This window comes from Capricornis sumatraensis, chromosome 1, assembly GCF_032405125.1.
Source record: "Capricornis sumatraensis isolate serow.1 chromosome 1, serow.2, whole genome shotgun sequence".
NCBI classification, from domain to species: domain Eukaryota; kingdom Metazoa; phylum Chordata; class Mammalia; order Artiodactyla; family Bovidae; genus Capricornis; species Capricornis sumatraensis.
This window is the reverse complement of record NC_091069.1, coordinates 154,272,160-154,287,587: the sequence shown is the minus strand read 5'-3', so window position 1 is coordinate 154,287,587 and position 15,428 is coordinate 154,272,160.

Sequence of the window (15,428 nt, the reverse complement as noted above, 5' to 3'; positions counted from 1 at the left end):
ATGGATGTGTGAGTTGGACTATGAAGAAGGCTGAGCACCGAAGGACTGATGCTTTTGAGCTGTGGTGTTGGAGAAGACTCTTGATTGTCCCTTGGACTTCAAGGAGATCAAACCAATCCATTTTGAAGGAAATCAACCCTGGGATTTCTTTGGAAGGAATGATGCTAAAGCTGAAACTCCCGTACTTTGGCCACCTCATGCAAAGAGTTGATTCATTGGAAAAGACTTTAATGCTGGGATAGATTGGGGCAGGAGGAGAAGCTGAGAACCAAGGATGAGATGGCTGGATTATATCTCAGACTCGATGGATGTGAGTCTGAGTGAACTCCGGGAGATGGTGATGGACAGGGAAGCCTGGAGTACTGCGATTCATGGGGTCGCAAATAGTCGGACACGACTGAGCGACTGAACTGAACTGAACAAATTGAAAAATAAAAGCCATAAGATTATCTCATTAGATGCAGAGAAAGCCTGTGACAAGATTCAACATCTTTTTATGATAAAAACTCTCCAGAAAGCAGGAATAGAAGGAACATAACAACATAATAAAAGCTATATATGACAAATCCACAGCAAACATTATCCTCAATGGTGAAAAATTGAAAACATTTCCCCTAAAGTCAGGAACAAGACAAGGGTGCCCACTTTCACCACTACTATTCAACATAGTTTTGGAAGTTTGGGCCACAGCAATCAGAGCAGAAAAAGAAATAAAAGGAATTCAAATTAGAAAAGAAGAATACTCTCACTCTTTGCTGATGACATGATCCTCTACATCAGCTCAGTTCGGTCCAGTCGCTCAGTCGTGTCCGACTCTTTGTGACCCCATTAATTGCAGCATGCCTGGCCTCCCTGTCCATCAAATCTCCCAGAGTTCACTCAGACTCATGTTCATCGTGTCTGTGATGCAATCCAGCCATCTCATCCTCGGTTGTCCCCTTCCCTCCTGCCCCCAATCCCTCCCAGCATCAGAGACTTTTCCAATGAGTCAACTCTTCGCATGAGGTGCCAAAGTACTGGAGCTTCATCTTTAGCATCATTCCTTCCAAAGAAACCCCAGGGCTAATTTCCTTCAGAATGGACTGGTTGGATCTCCTTGCAGTCCAAGGGACTCTCTAGAGTCTTCTCCAAAACCACAGTTCAAAAGCATCAATTCTTCGGCACTCAGCCTTCTTCACAGTCCAACCCTCACATCCATACATGACCACAGGAAAAAACATAGCCTTGACTAGACGGACCTTAGTCGGCAAAGTAAAGTCTCTGCTTTTCAGTAGGCTATCTAAGTTGGTGATAACTTTTCTTCTAAAGAGTAAGCATCTTTTAATTTCATGGTTGCAGTAACCATTTGTAGTGATTTTGGAGCCCAAAATATTAAAGTCTGACACTGTTTCCACTGTTTCCCCATCTACTTCCCATGAAGTGATGGGACCAGATGCCATGATCTTCATTTTCTGAATGTTGTGCTTTAAGCCAACCTTGTCACTGTCCTCTTTCATTTTAATCAAGAGGCTTTTTAGTTCCTCTTCATTTTCTGCCATAAGGGTGGTGTCATCTGCATATCTGAGGTTATTGATATTTCTCTTGGCAATCTTGATTCCACCTTGTGTTTCTTCCAGTCCAGCACTTCTCATGATATACTCTGCATATAAGTTAAATAAGCAGGGTGACAGTATACAGCCTTGACACACTCCTTTTCCTATTTGGAACCAGTCTGTTGTTCCATGTCCAGTTCTAACTGTTGCTTCCTGACCTGCATACAGATTTCTCAAGAGGCAGGTCAGGTGGTCTGGTATTCCCATCTTGAAGAATTTTCCACAGTTTATTGTGATCCACACAGTCAAAGGCTTTGGCCTAGTCAATAAAGCAGAAATAGATCCTCTACATAGAAAACACTAAAGACTCCACCAGATAATTACTAGAGCTAATCAATGAATATAGTAAAGTTGCAGGATATAACATCAACACACAGAAATCCCTTGCATTCCTATACACTAATAATGAGAAAATAGAGAAATTAAGAAAACAATTCCATTCACCATTACAATGAAGAGAATAACATACTTAGGAATATATCTACCTAAAGAAACTAAAAACCTATATGTAGAAAAGTATAAAACACTGGTGAAAAATCAAAGAGGACACTAATAGATGGAGAAATGTACCATGTTCATGGATCGGAAGAATCAATATAGTGAGAATGAGTATACTACCCAAAGCAATCTATAGATTTAATGCAATCCCTGTCAAGCTACCTACGGTATTTTTGACAGAGCTAGAACAAATAATTTCACAATTTGTATGGAAATACAAAAAAACTTGAATAGCCAAAGCAATCTTGAGAAAGAAGGATGGAACTGGAGGAATCAACCTGCCCGACTTCAGGCTCTACTACAAAGCCACAGTCATCAAGACAGTATGGTACTGGCACAAAGACAGAAATATAGATCAATGGAACAAAATAGAAAGGCCAGAGATAAATCCACACACCTATGGACACCTTTTATTTTGGGGGGTGGGGTGAAGGTGTTAGTTCTAAAAGGTCTTGTAGGTCTTCATAGAACCTTTCCACTTCAGCTTCTTCAGCGTTACTGGTTGGGGCATAGACTTGGAATACCGTGATATTGAATGGTTTGCCTTGGAGATGAACAGAGTTCATTCTGTCATCCAAGTACTGCATTCCAGACTCTTGCTGACCATGATGGCTACTCCATTTCTTCTGAGGGATTCCTGCCCACAGTAGTTGATATAATGGTCATCTGAGTTAAATTCACCCATTCCAGTCCATTTTAGTTCGCTGATTCCTAGAATGTTTTCACTTTTGGCATCTCTTGTCTGACCACTTCCAATTTGTCTTGATTCATGGACCTGACATTCCAGGTTGCTATGCAATATTGCTCTTTACAGCATTGGACCTTGCTTCTATCACCAGTCACATACACAGCTGGGTATTGTTTTTGCTTTGGCTCTGTCCCTTCATTCTTTCTGGAGTTATTTCTCCACTGATCTCCAGTAGTGTGTTGGGCACCTACTGACCTGGGGAGTTCCTCTTTTGGTATCCTATCATTTTGCCTTTTCATACTGTTCTTGGGGTTCTCAAGGCAATAATAATGAAGTGGTTTGCCATTCCCTTCTCCAGTGGACCACATGTTCAAGCTGGTTTTAGAAAAGTCAGAGGAACCAGAGATCAAATTGCCAACATTCGCTGGATCATGGAAAAAGCAGGAGAGTTCCACAAAAACATCTATTTCTGCTTTATTGACTATGCCAAAGCCTTTGACTGTGTGGATCACAATAAACTGTGGAAAATTTTGAAAGAGATGGGAACACCAGACCAACTGACCTGCTTCTTGAGAAATCTGTATGCAAGTCAGGAAGCAACAGTTCGAATTGGACATGGAACAACAGAGTGGTATCAAATAGGAAAAGGGGTATGACAAGGCTGTATATTGTCACCCTGTTTATTTAGTTTATATGCAGAGTACATCATGAGAAATGCTGGACTGGAAGAAACACAAGCTGGAATCAAGTTTGCTGGGAGAAATATCAATAACCTCAGATATGCAGATGACACCACACTTATGGCAGAAAGTGAAGAGGAACTAAAAGGCCTCTTGATGAAAGTGAAGGAGTGTGAAAAAGTTGGCTTAAAGCTCAACATTCAGAAAACGAAGATCATGGCATCCGGTCCCATCACTTCATGGGAAATAGATGGGGAAACAGTGGAAATAGTGTCAGACTATTTTGGGGGGCTCCAAAATCAGTGCAGATGGTGACTGCAGTCATGAAATTAAAAGACGCTTACTCCTTGGAAGAAAATTTATGACCAACCTAGATAGCATATTCAAAAGCAGAGACATTACTTTGCTGACTAAGGTCCGTCTAGTCAAGGCTATGTTTTTTCATGTGGTCATGTATGGATGTGAGAGTTGGACTGTGAAGAACGCTGAGCACTGAAGAACTGATGCTTTTGAACTGTGGTGTTGGAGAAGACTCTTGAGAGTCCCTTGGACTGCAAGGAGATCCAACCAGTCCATTCTGAAGGAGATCAGCCCTGGGATTTCTTTGGAAGGAATGATGCTTAAGCTGAAACTCCAGTACTTTGGCCACCTCATGCGAAGTGTTGACTCATTGGAAAAGACTCTGACGCTGGGAGAGACTGGGGGCTGGAGGAGAAGGGGATGACCAAGGATGAGATGGCTGGATGGCATCACTGACTCAATGGGTGTGAGTCTGAGTGAACTCCAGGAGTTGGTGATGGACAGGGAGGCCTGGCGTGCTGTGATTCATGGGGTCACAAAGAGCTGAACACGACTGTGTGGCTGTACTGAACTGATGGACACCTTATCTTCGACAAAGGAGGCAAGAATATACAATGGACATTCTATCATGTATACTATCATGTAAGAATTGAATCGCCAGTCTATGTCTGACGCAGGATACAGCATGCTTGGGGCTGGTGCATGGGGATGACCCACAGAGATGTTATGGGGAGGGAGGTGGGAGGGGGGTTCATGTTTGGGAACACATGTAAGAATTAAAGATTTTAATTTTTTTTTAAAAAAAAAAGACTATCTCTTTAACAAGTGGTGTTTGGAAGACTGGTCAACCACTTGTAAAAGAATGAAACTAAAACACTTTCTTACACCATACACAGAAATAAACTCAAAATGGATTAAAGATCTAAATGGAAGACCAGAAACTATAAAACTCCTAGAGAGGAACATAGTCAAAACACTCTCCAACAGAAATCACAGCAGGATCCTCTATGACCCACCCAGAATATTGGAAATAAAAGGAAAAATAAACAAACAGGACCTAATTAAAATTAAAAGCTTCTGAACAACAAAGGAAACTATAAGAAAGGTGAAAAGACAGCCTTCAGAATGGGAGAAAATAATAGCAAATGTAGCAACTGACAAACAACTCATCTCAAAAATATCAAGCAAGTCCTGCAGCTCAATTCCAGAAAAATAGACAACCCAATCAGAAAATGTAGCAAAGAACTAAACAGACATTTCTCCAAAGAAGACTTACAGATGGCTAACAAACACATGAAAAGATGCTTAACATCACTCATTATCAGAGAAATGCAAATCAAAACCTCAATGAGGTACCATTTCACACCAGTTAGAATGACTGTGATCCAAAGTCTACAAGCAATAAATGCTGGAGAAGGTGTGGATAAAAGGGAACCCTCCTACACTGTTGGTGCGAATGCAAACTAGTACAGCCACTATGGAGAACAGTGCGAAGATTCCTTAAAAAACTGCAAATAGAACTGCCTTATGACTCAGCAATCCCAGTGCTGGGCATACACACTGAGGAAACCAGAATTGAAAGAGACATGTGCTCCAATGTTCATCGCAGCACTGTTTATAATACCCAGGACATAGAAGCAACCTAGGTGTCCATCAGCAGGTGAATGGATAAGAAAGCTGTGGTACATATACACAATGGAGTATTACTCAGCCATTAAAAAGAATACATTTGAATCAGTTCTAATGAGGTGGATAAAACTGGGGCCAATTATACAGAGTGAAGTAAGCCAGAAAGAAAAACACCAATACAGTATACTAACACATATATATGGAATTTAGAAAGATGATAACAATAACCCTGTATGCAAGACAGCAAAAGAGACACAGATGTATAGACCAGTCTCTTGGACACTGTGGGAGACGGAGAAGGTGGGATGATTTGGGAGAATGGCATTGAAACATGTATAATACCATATATGAAATGAGTCGCCAATCCAGGTTCAATGCAGGATACAGGATGCTTGGGGCTGGTGCACTGGGATGACCCAGAGGGATGGTATGGAGAGGGACATGGGTGGGGGGTTCTGGATGGGGAACATGTGTACACCCGTGGCAGATTCATGTTGATATATGGCAAATCCAATACAATATTATAAAGTAATTAGCCTCCAATTAAAATAAATAAATTTATATTTAAAATAAATAAATAAAAATATATAAAATAAAAGAAATAAATGAACAGAGTGTAAATAGGAATATATAGGTACATATTAACAAAGTGCTTAGGAAAATATTAATCAAGATAAAGTAGTAGTAGTATTAAAAACTGACAGTACTATAGTTTTCCCTTACAAGGCTAATAATAGTTAAAAAAAAATAATTTTTGCTGTGATACAAAGAGTAGTGATATAAACAATATACAAAGAATATGTGGCTCAGAAAAACGTAAATAATCTGCCCAGTTTCATTCAGTGAGTAATTGGTAGGAAGGGATTTGAATAAACAACAGTTTAACACATAAATATGGGTTCTTTTCACTGCAGCTTAGTAATTACCTGATGTTGATGATGATAGTAGCCATAGACCCTGATTTACAGCTGACAGAAACAGAGGCAACTTTAAGTGAAATCATGTTTTATTTCTTTACACAGATCAGCCTTGGTTTCAAATGGAATGAACACCAGATCCTGTTCCATCTGCAGACTAAGGTGCTCAGCCTCTCTGAATATTTGTCTCTTCATTATTAACATGGGGGTAAGTAGAACCATAAGGCATGAAAAGACCACAACAAAATGAAAATTATCATAATTGTTAATTACTGTGATTTTAGAGGGGAAAATAAGAGTTTCTTCTCTGCCTCCCCAGTGAAATTCTTATTTTTATTTTTATTTATTTTTTTAAATTTTTATTTTTACTTTATTTTACTTTACAATACTGTATTGGTTTTGCTATACATTGACATGAATCCACCACGGGTGTACATGTGATCCCAAACATGAACCCCCCCTCCCACCTCCCTCCCCACAACATCCCTCTGTGTCATCCCTGTGCACCAGCCCCAAGCATGCTGTATCCTGCATCGGACATAGACTGGTAATTCGATTCTTACATGACAGTATACATGTTTCAATGCCATTCTCCCAAATCATCCCACCCTCTCCCTCTCCCTCTGAGTCCAAAAGTCCACTATATACATCTATGTCTTTTTTACTGTCTTGCATACAGGGTCATCATTGCCATCTTTCTAAATTCCATATATATGTGTTAGTATACTGTATTGGTGTTTTTCTTTCTGGCTTACTTCACTCTGTATAATCGGCTCCAGTTTCATCCATCTCATCAGAACTGATTCAAATGTATTCTGTTTAATGGCTGAGTAATACTCCATTGTGTATATGTACCACAGCATTCTTATCCATTCTTCTGCTGATGGACATCTAGGTTGTTTCCATGTCCTGGCTATTATAAACAGTGCTGCGATGAACATTGGGGTACATGTGTCTCTTTCAATTCTGGTTTCCTCAGTGTGTATGCCCAGCACTGGGATTGCTGGGTCATATGGCAGTTCTCTTTGCAATTTTTTAAGGAATCTCCACACTGTTTTCCATAGTGGTTGTACTAGTTTGCATTCGCACCAACAGTTTAGGAGGGTTCCCTTTTCTCCACACCCTCTCCAGCATTTATTGCTTGCAAATTTTTGGATTGCAGACATTCTGACTGGTGTGAAGTGGTACCTCATTGTGGTTTTGATTTGCATTTCTCTAATGATGAGTGATGTTGAGCATGTTTTCATGTGTTTGTTAGCCATCCATATGTCTTCTTTGGAGAAATGTCTATTTAGTTCTTTGGCCCATTTTTTGATTGGGTCGTTTATTTTTCTGGAATTGAGTTGCATAAGTTGCTTGTATATTTTTGAGATTAGTTGTTTGTCAGTTGTTTCATTTCCTATTATTTTCTCCCATTCAGAATGCTGTCTTTTCACCTTGCCTATATTTTGCTTTGTTGTGCAGAAGCTTTTAATCTTAATTAGATCCCATTTGTTTATTTCTGCTTTTATTTCCAGAATTCTGGGAGGTGGATCATAGAGGATCCTGCTGTGATTTATGTCAGAGAGTGTTTTGCCTATGTTCTCCTCTAGGAGTTTTATAGTTTTTGGTCTTACATTTAGATCTTTAATCCATTTTGAGTTTATTTTCGTGTGCAGTGTTAGAAAGTGATCTAGTTTCATTCTTTTACGAGTGGTTGACCAGAAACCCACAGCAAACATTATCCTCAATGGTGAAAAACTGAAAGCATTTCCCCTAAAGTCAGAAACAAGACAAGGGTGCCCACTTTCACCGCTACTATTCAACATAGTTCTGGAACTCTTGGCCACAGCAATCAGAGCAGAAAAAGAAATAAAAGGAATCCAAATTGGAAAAGAAGAAGTAAAACTCTCACTGTTTGCAGATGACATGATCCTCTACATAGAAAACCCTAAAGACTCCACCAGAAAATTACTAGAGCTAATCAATGAATATAGTAAAGTTTCAGGATATAAAATCAACACACAGAAATCTCTTGCATTCCTATACACTAATAATGAGAAAGTAGAAAAAGAAATTAAGGAAACAATTCCAATCACCATTGCCATGAAAAGAATAAAATACTTAGAAATATATCTACCTAAAGAAACTAAAGACCTATATATCAAAAACTATAAAACACTGATGAAAGAAATCAAAGAGGACACTAATAGATGGAGAAATATACCATGTTCATGGATCGGAAGAATCAATATAGTGAAAATGAGTATACTACCCAAAGCAATTTATAAATTCAATGCAATCCCTATCAAGCTACCAGCGATATTTTTCACAGAACTAGAACAAATAATTTCAAGATTTGTATGGAAATACAAAAAACCTCGAATAGCCAAAGCAATCTTGAGAAAGAATAATGGAACTGGAGGAATCAACCTGCCTGACTTCAGGCTCTACTACAAAGCCACAGTCATCAAGACAGTATGGTACTGGCACAAAGACAGAAATATAGATCAATGGAACAAAATAGAAAGCCCAGAGATAAATCCACACACATATGGACACCTTATCTTTGACAAAGGAGGCAAGAATATATAATGGAGAAATTCTTATTTTTAAATTAAAAGTACAGTGGGAGATGAACCAGTCAGTTCAGCACCTTAGCACTTACCATTTTCATATTCTATTTTACTAACAGAAAATAAATTTCAACATTTAGCGACATGCAGAACTGGAGAACAAGTTAGAAGCCATGGTTGGAAAATAATTACTTAGAGAAAGTAGTTTATACCATGAAACAGAGATGGTTAGGAGAGAAGAGCAAAGAAGAAAGGGGAGGGTATAAAAGGAGTGGAGGGAAAATGAGTTCAGGAGAAAATCAGGAGAACAATATAATATTTCTATCCCATATAATCATATTGTTTTAGAAGGTGAAAGAATTCCAGAAGGTAGCAGAACAGAGGCACTCAGAAAGTTAAGAGAGTAAAAAGGGGATCATTGCATCAATAATATAATATATTAATAATGACCAATTAATGAGAGTATAATATGTACTGTGTTGTTTATTGTACAGATTTAATTAATCACCATAAAAATCTCTCCACCCAGTAAATAGAGGAGAATATATGATTCATAGAGAGAAATGGTAAGGTATAAAAGACCTGGAGCAATTTTTAAAATTTAGCTACTAATGTTTTGTGGTAATTATATGACTGATGTAGGAGAATTACAGTCAGGTTCTACGGTTGTTTCTAAATGTTCATAAATGAGCAATGACATAACTATTATAGGAATTTGTGGGTAATAGCTAATGGTCCTGATGACCCTTACAGATTAATCAACCCTCAAAGCCTCAATATCCATCTCTCATCTCCTTTCTCCCTTCCTTCTCTCTCTCTCTCTCTCTCTGCCTCCAGCCCCATCCCTCTTGATGACTTAATTTCAGAAGTACCTATAAATAGCTACTGTCAGCAGCATATTAGAAAAAATTACTAGCTTTTAAACCAGATCTAGTAGAATAGATATTTTCATAAGCGAACAGAGATGACCATGCTAACCTTCCTTTCCCAATTTCCGTTAATCAGATGACCATGAGACATTCCCTTTATCTCCCATGCTTAAGTGGCTTCAAGCTATTATACCCTCTCACAACAGGAGTTGTCACAAAAAAAAAGCTAAGTTTCTATTGAATATGGTAACACATAAGCCTTTTATTGCTCTGACCATTGGCTGGGGAAGCTAACATAAGCAAAGATCAAACAATAGCTAAATCCTTTGAAATAATGCAGAGGAAGTAATTTAAAACTTGAAGAAACAGAAATGCTTGAATGAGTTTATTGCCTATGTCCTACAGTGCCTTAACTAGAACCTTAACCAAGAAAACCAGGGCAGGAAGTCCATTTCTGTTTTCTACTAGAAACCACACACAAGCTACTGAACTCAGATTCAGCTGCTCACCACTCAAAATCCAATACTCTAAAGGCAAGTGTTGGTAGTAAAGAAAATTGCTTTAATCAGAAAATCTGAGGAAAAGGCAGACTCATATCCCAAAACCAACTCCAGAGATTCTGCTGAGCTATGACAGTTCTAAAGGGATAAAAATGGGAAGCAATTTTAATCATTGAGACAGGTTAGGATCTGTGACATTTTCCATTGTGTACAGGTTAACTTCTCATAGTCTCTCTTCAGATGTTATCTTCACCACATGATCTGTCTCCAGGGAGTAAGTAAAGAGCTAGTCATTCTTTCACTATTTAATTTTTTGTTCCTACTTCTTTTAGTCTAGGAAAGGAATCAACAGGTTAGGCAAAGCTCTGTGCACATTCAGTAGAACATAAATCAGGAGTGATCTCATTTCTATGTTTGAGAGGAGTAGACATGGGCAAAAGAGCTCCTTACACACACACACACACACACACACACACACACACACACACATTTTATTTATTTATTTATATCACAGATTGGGTTCCCCAGAATGGAGGTTGACACAGAGCTTGAGGTTCAAGATGTTTATTGGAAATAAAAGTCTTTAAAGGGAAGTGAGAGGAAGCAGTATCAGGCAGAGGAAATGGTGATGCAAGACTAACAAAGCCCCAAGAAACCTAGAGAGAAGCTTTGCAGAGAGAATACTGCCAGTCAGAGTGCCCATGTCTAGTAGAAATGTCCAGACCACTGAATCTTTGTCCAGCCTTCCTCAGTGACTAGATATAGGCTGCCCAAGGAAGGGCGTGATCTGGAGAGAGGAGAAGAGGCTATCTTCTGCTCAAAGTGACTTTGAAAGAGCTCACAGTTGGAGCCATTTGTTAAGGAGTTGGAATGAATAAGATGGCTCTTTCAGGTGACATCTCTGTAAAATACCATTTACAGAGTATTCAAATATTCAGGACAAACCGTGATACACAGGAATTTTCATATTCTTTACTTGACAAACAGTTTTTCAATATGCCTGAGGAAAAATTCTGATTACCACTTTATTACTAGGTGAAACTCCATTCTTTAATATAAAATGCTAGTAAACTAAGCAGAAGAGATCTTACTCCCTAAACAACATAGGCCTTGAGTGTGTTCATGCTTGCTAAGTTACTTCAGTTGTATCTGATTCTGTGCAACCCTATGAACTGTAGCCCACCAGGTAATCTATCCATGGGATTCTCCAGGCAAGAATACTGGAGTAGGTTGCTGTGCCCTCCGCCAGGGAATCTTCTAGACTCAGAGATCAAACCTGCATGTCTTAGTCTCCTGCATTGACAGGTGAGTTCTTTACCACTAGCACCACCTGGGAAGCCGAGTTTTTGAGTGCCTGGATACAAAACAGGCCTTCTTTGCCTAGTTGCAAACAAAAAATCAAATCTGAATCTAACTCTTATTACCTGTCCTGAGTGAATATGTGAATGAGAATATTAAGCAGAAAAGGAAAGCTAATCCCACTGCTTAGAACAGAGCTCTCCTGAGCTTACTTCCTTGGGCACATTGGCTGGGATCACAGACCCTGAGAAAGTTTATGAAGTGAAAAGAGTATATATACATGTTTTTGTACTTTTAGGGCTTCCCTGGTGGCTCAGATGGTAAAGCTTCTGCCTGCAATGTGGGAGACCCAGGTTCGATTCCTGGGTCGGGAAGATCCCCTGGAGAAGGAAAGGGCAATCCACTCCAGCACTCTTGCCTGGAAAATCCCATGGATGGAGGAGCCTGATAGGCTACAGTTCATGGGGCCGCAAAGAGTCGGACACGACTGAGCGACTTCACTTCACTTTGTACTTTTAGCCCTTACAAAATTCTAATCACTGAAAGCAGGTTTCCCAGGCTAGAGAACCAAGTACTAGACTCAGGCTTGTCTCAAGACCAGCATTTAGGATTTAAAAGAATTCAAACAGGAAAAAGTGAAGGAAGGAAAATGAATTGTACACCAGTAAAGAAAGAGAACAGGTCCATACCCCTGCCTCTTCAAGCTTTGATTCATACTCTTCGTGCTGATCATTAATTCCTCTGAGAGTTCAAAGCCCTGTGATTATGGTGTCTTAAATTATCCTGGCATTTGGCCAATAAAGATTTGTAATTCTAATCTATAAAACTGAAAAATACTGATGAGGTGGAGCTGAAAGAGGGCAACAGCTCCCCTTCCTTTAGATTTAACTAGATCTTGTGCAATTAAAGAGGGTATGACTTTCTAACAGACATTGTAATAAATTACTCCAATCTACAGTTTCTCTGAACACTCCCACTCTTCTGAGAACCTTATTATGTTATGTCATGGCTGCTAAAACTTTCAACTCTAGGTACATTTCCACTTCTCAGAACATTATACTTCTCCCTGTCAGCTAGCAAGATATGCTAAATGAATGATAAAGGTTAAAGATAGTTTTGTATTTTTTTTTCTTCTTTAGGCTGAGAGAACAAGAAATGAAATAGGTAGAATTATGACCCCTCTCAGTTAATTTTTTTCTCCATTTTAACAGTTGCCAGTGACAACCTTGCAGTGCCTCTGACAAACTCTTAAAGAAGTGGGATCAGGTATCAAAGTAGCAACTGCCAAGAGAACCTCTAAGAGCTGCAGTGTGTCAGATAAAGATGGTTTATAGTCCTTGGGTCACAAGTCGTTTTTGTCTTATGCCCACAGTGCAATGAAAGACTATCTGTTCCAGCCAAAGGCACCATTTTTTGGTGATGTTACAGGCTGGAAACATTTTGAAATTCAAAGGCCAAGCCTGAGGCCCATTCCTTTTAAATGATTAATATACAGCCAAATTGGGTTTTATACTTTCAAATTAGTAATATGAATTAGAGTATATTTGAAAGCTGGGATAATACAGATATGTTTATGTGTCTAACCCATGCATGTGTTTGTGTGTTGGCTCAAACAACTAAGAGCAAAGTAAGGACAGACAGCAGCTGTAACACAAGAAGTACAAAGTTGATGACTCTGGAAAATTGGCAAAAGTAAGTGTAGAGATAGCCTCAGCTATTTGGTGGTTTTGAGTTAGAAAGCAGAAATGGCTTCCATGCTGCCCTCCAGGATATTTTCATAACAACAGAGGCTTAGGGCATGGTACTGAAATAGAACTCCATGACTCTAGTTGTTGCAAGTATAGGTGAGTATTACAAGCATTAACTGCTCTAGAGTGGTGTGGGAAGGGGAGTTGAAGGAGGTGTACTCAGGGAAGGAAAGAAAAGTTGAGAAAAGAGTGGTGACTGTTTGCCTTTAGGAAACACTGCTACTCCTTCACAACCTCTCAACACTTGTGCCTCAGGCTGCATACTGAAGGAAAATTTTAAAATCTTATGATGATTAATGTTCATTTTACTTTCATATATCAACCCCTAAAAATGCATTAGGGCATAATGAAACAAAATCAGAAATAATGTTTTCCTTGTTCTCTCTTCTCTTGGAATTTTATTGAAAATCCATAATAATGTGAATTCTGTTTACTTTTTAAGCTTCAGTTCAGTTCAGTTTAGTCACTTAGTCATGTCCAACTCTTTGCGACCCAATGAATCACAGCACACCCGGCCTCCCTGTCCATCACCAACACCCAGAGTTCATTCAAACTCATGTCCATACAGTCAGTGATGCCATCCAGCCATCTCATCCTCTGTCATCCCCTTCTCCTCCTGCCCCCAATCCCTCCCAGCATCAGGGTCTTTTCCAATGAGTCAGCTCTTCGCATGAGGTGGCCAAAGTATTGGAGTTTCAGCCTCAGCATCAGTCCTTCCAATGAACACCCAGGACTGGTCTCCTTTAGGATGGACTGGTTGGATCTCCTTGCAGTCCAAGGGACTCTCAAGAGTCTTCTCTAACACCATAGTTCAAAAGCATCAATTCTTCGGCACTCAGCTTTCTTCACAGTCCAACTCTCACATCCATACATGACCACTGGAAAAACCATAGCCTTGACTAGATGGACCTTTGTTGGCAAACTAATGTCTCTGCTTTTGAATATACTGTCTAGGTTGGTCATAACTTTCCTTCCAAGGAGCAAGTGTCTTTTAATTTCATGGCTGTATTCACCATCTGCAGTGATTTTGGAGCCCCCAAAAATAAAGTCTGACACTGTTTCCACTGTTTCCCCATCTATTTCCCATGAAGTGATGGGACCAGATGCCATGATCTTAGTTTTCTGAATGTTGAGCTTTAAGCCAGATTTTTCACTCTCTTCTTTCACTTTCATCTTGGGTAGACACAATTTTTCTAACCCTCTCTAAGAGAAGTTTGGGCAGAGGTTTTTAAGATGACACCAAATAAAACATGTAGTTTGTTAAGAGTCTGCAAGACTTTGAAGGTATAAATATATAGAAAAATGAAATTTTAGATGTAAACTTTACTTTGCCTAATCTTATGGTCAAGAATTATAGTTCCCTTTACACAAATATTTGTTTCTCTCTTCCTTGAAACTCATTTTAAAGGCACCATGACATAGCTTTAAAATCCAGGAGTTTTTGACAAAATGCATTGGTTCTACAACCATTTCCTGGCTTTGTGACCATGGATAAACAATATCAATTTTGTTCGTATTATTTTTTCTTTTCTCTAAATGGAGTATCAAAACTCATAAGATTTATAAAAAAATAATGTGAAGTCAATTTTAATGATTGATATTAGCCAGTATAGCAGCTTCCCCAGTAGCTCAGTGGTAAAGAATCTGCCTGCAGTGCAGATTTGATTCCTGGGTCAGGAAGATCCCCTGGAGGAGGGCATGGCAACCCACTTCTCTTGCCTGGAGAATCCCATGGACCGAGGAGTTTGGCAAGCTACAGTCCATAGGGGTCATAGAGTTGGCCATGACTAAAGCTACTTAGCATGCACGCATAGCCAGTAAAGCCAGCTTTTTCTACAGCAAAAAGTATTTAACCCTGTACTACAAAATAACAATTTATAAGTAATATTAATTTAATAAAAAAGGGATAACTAAATGTATAAAAATTTAATATTTCAAATTTCATGTAAATAAGAAAATACTTATATAAAAATTCCTATTAAACCCACCTGTCACATATGTTAATTATTAGCAGCCAGAATGGCCTCTGATTGCTTTAAGCAGAGAATGAGCTTCTTAAATGGATACTTGTTGGCTCCCAGAATCACTGAAAATTTCTCTAAACATGATCAGAGGCTGTAGGATACCAAGCCCTGACTCAGGTAGTAGACCTA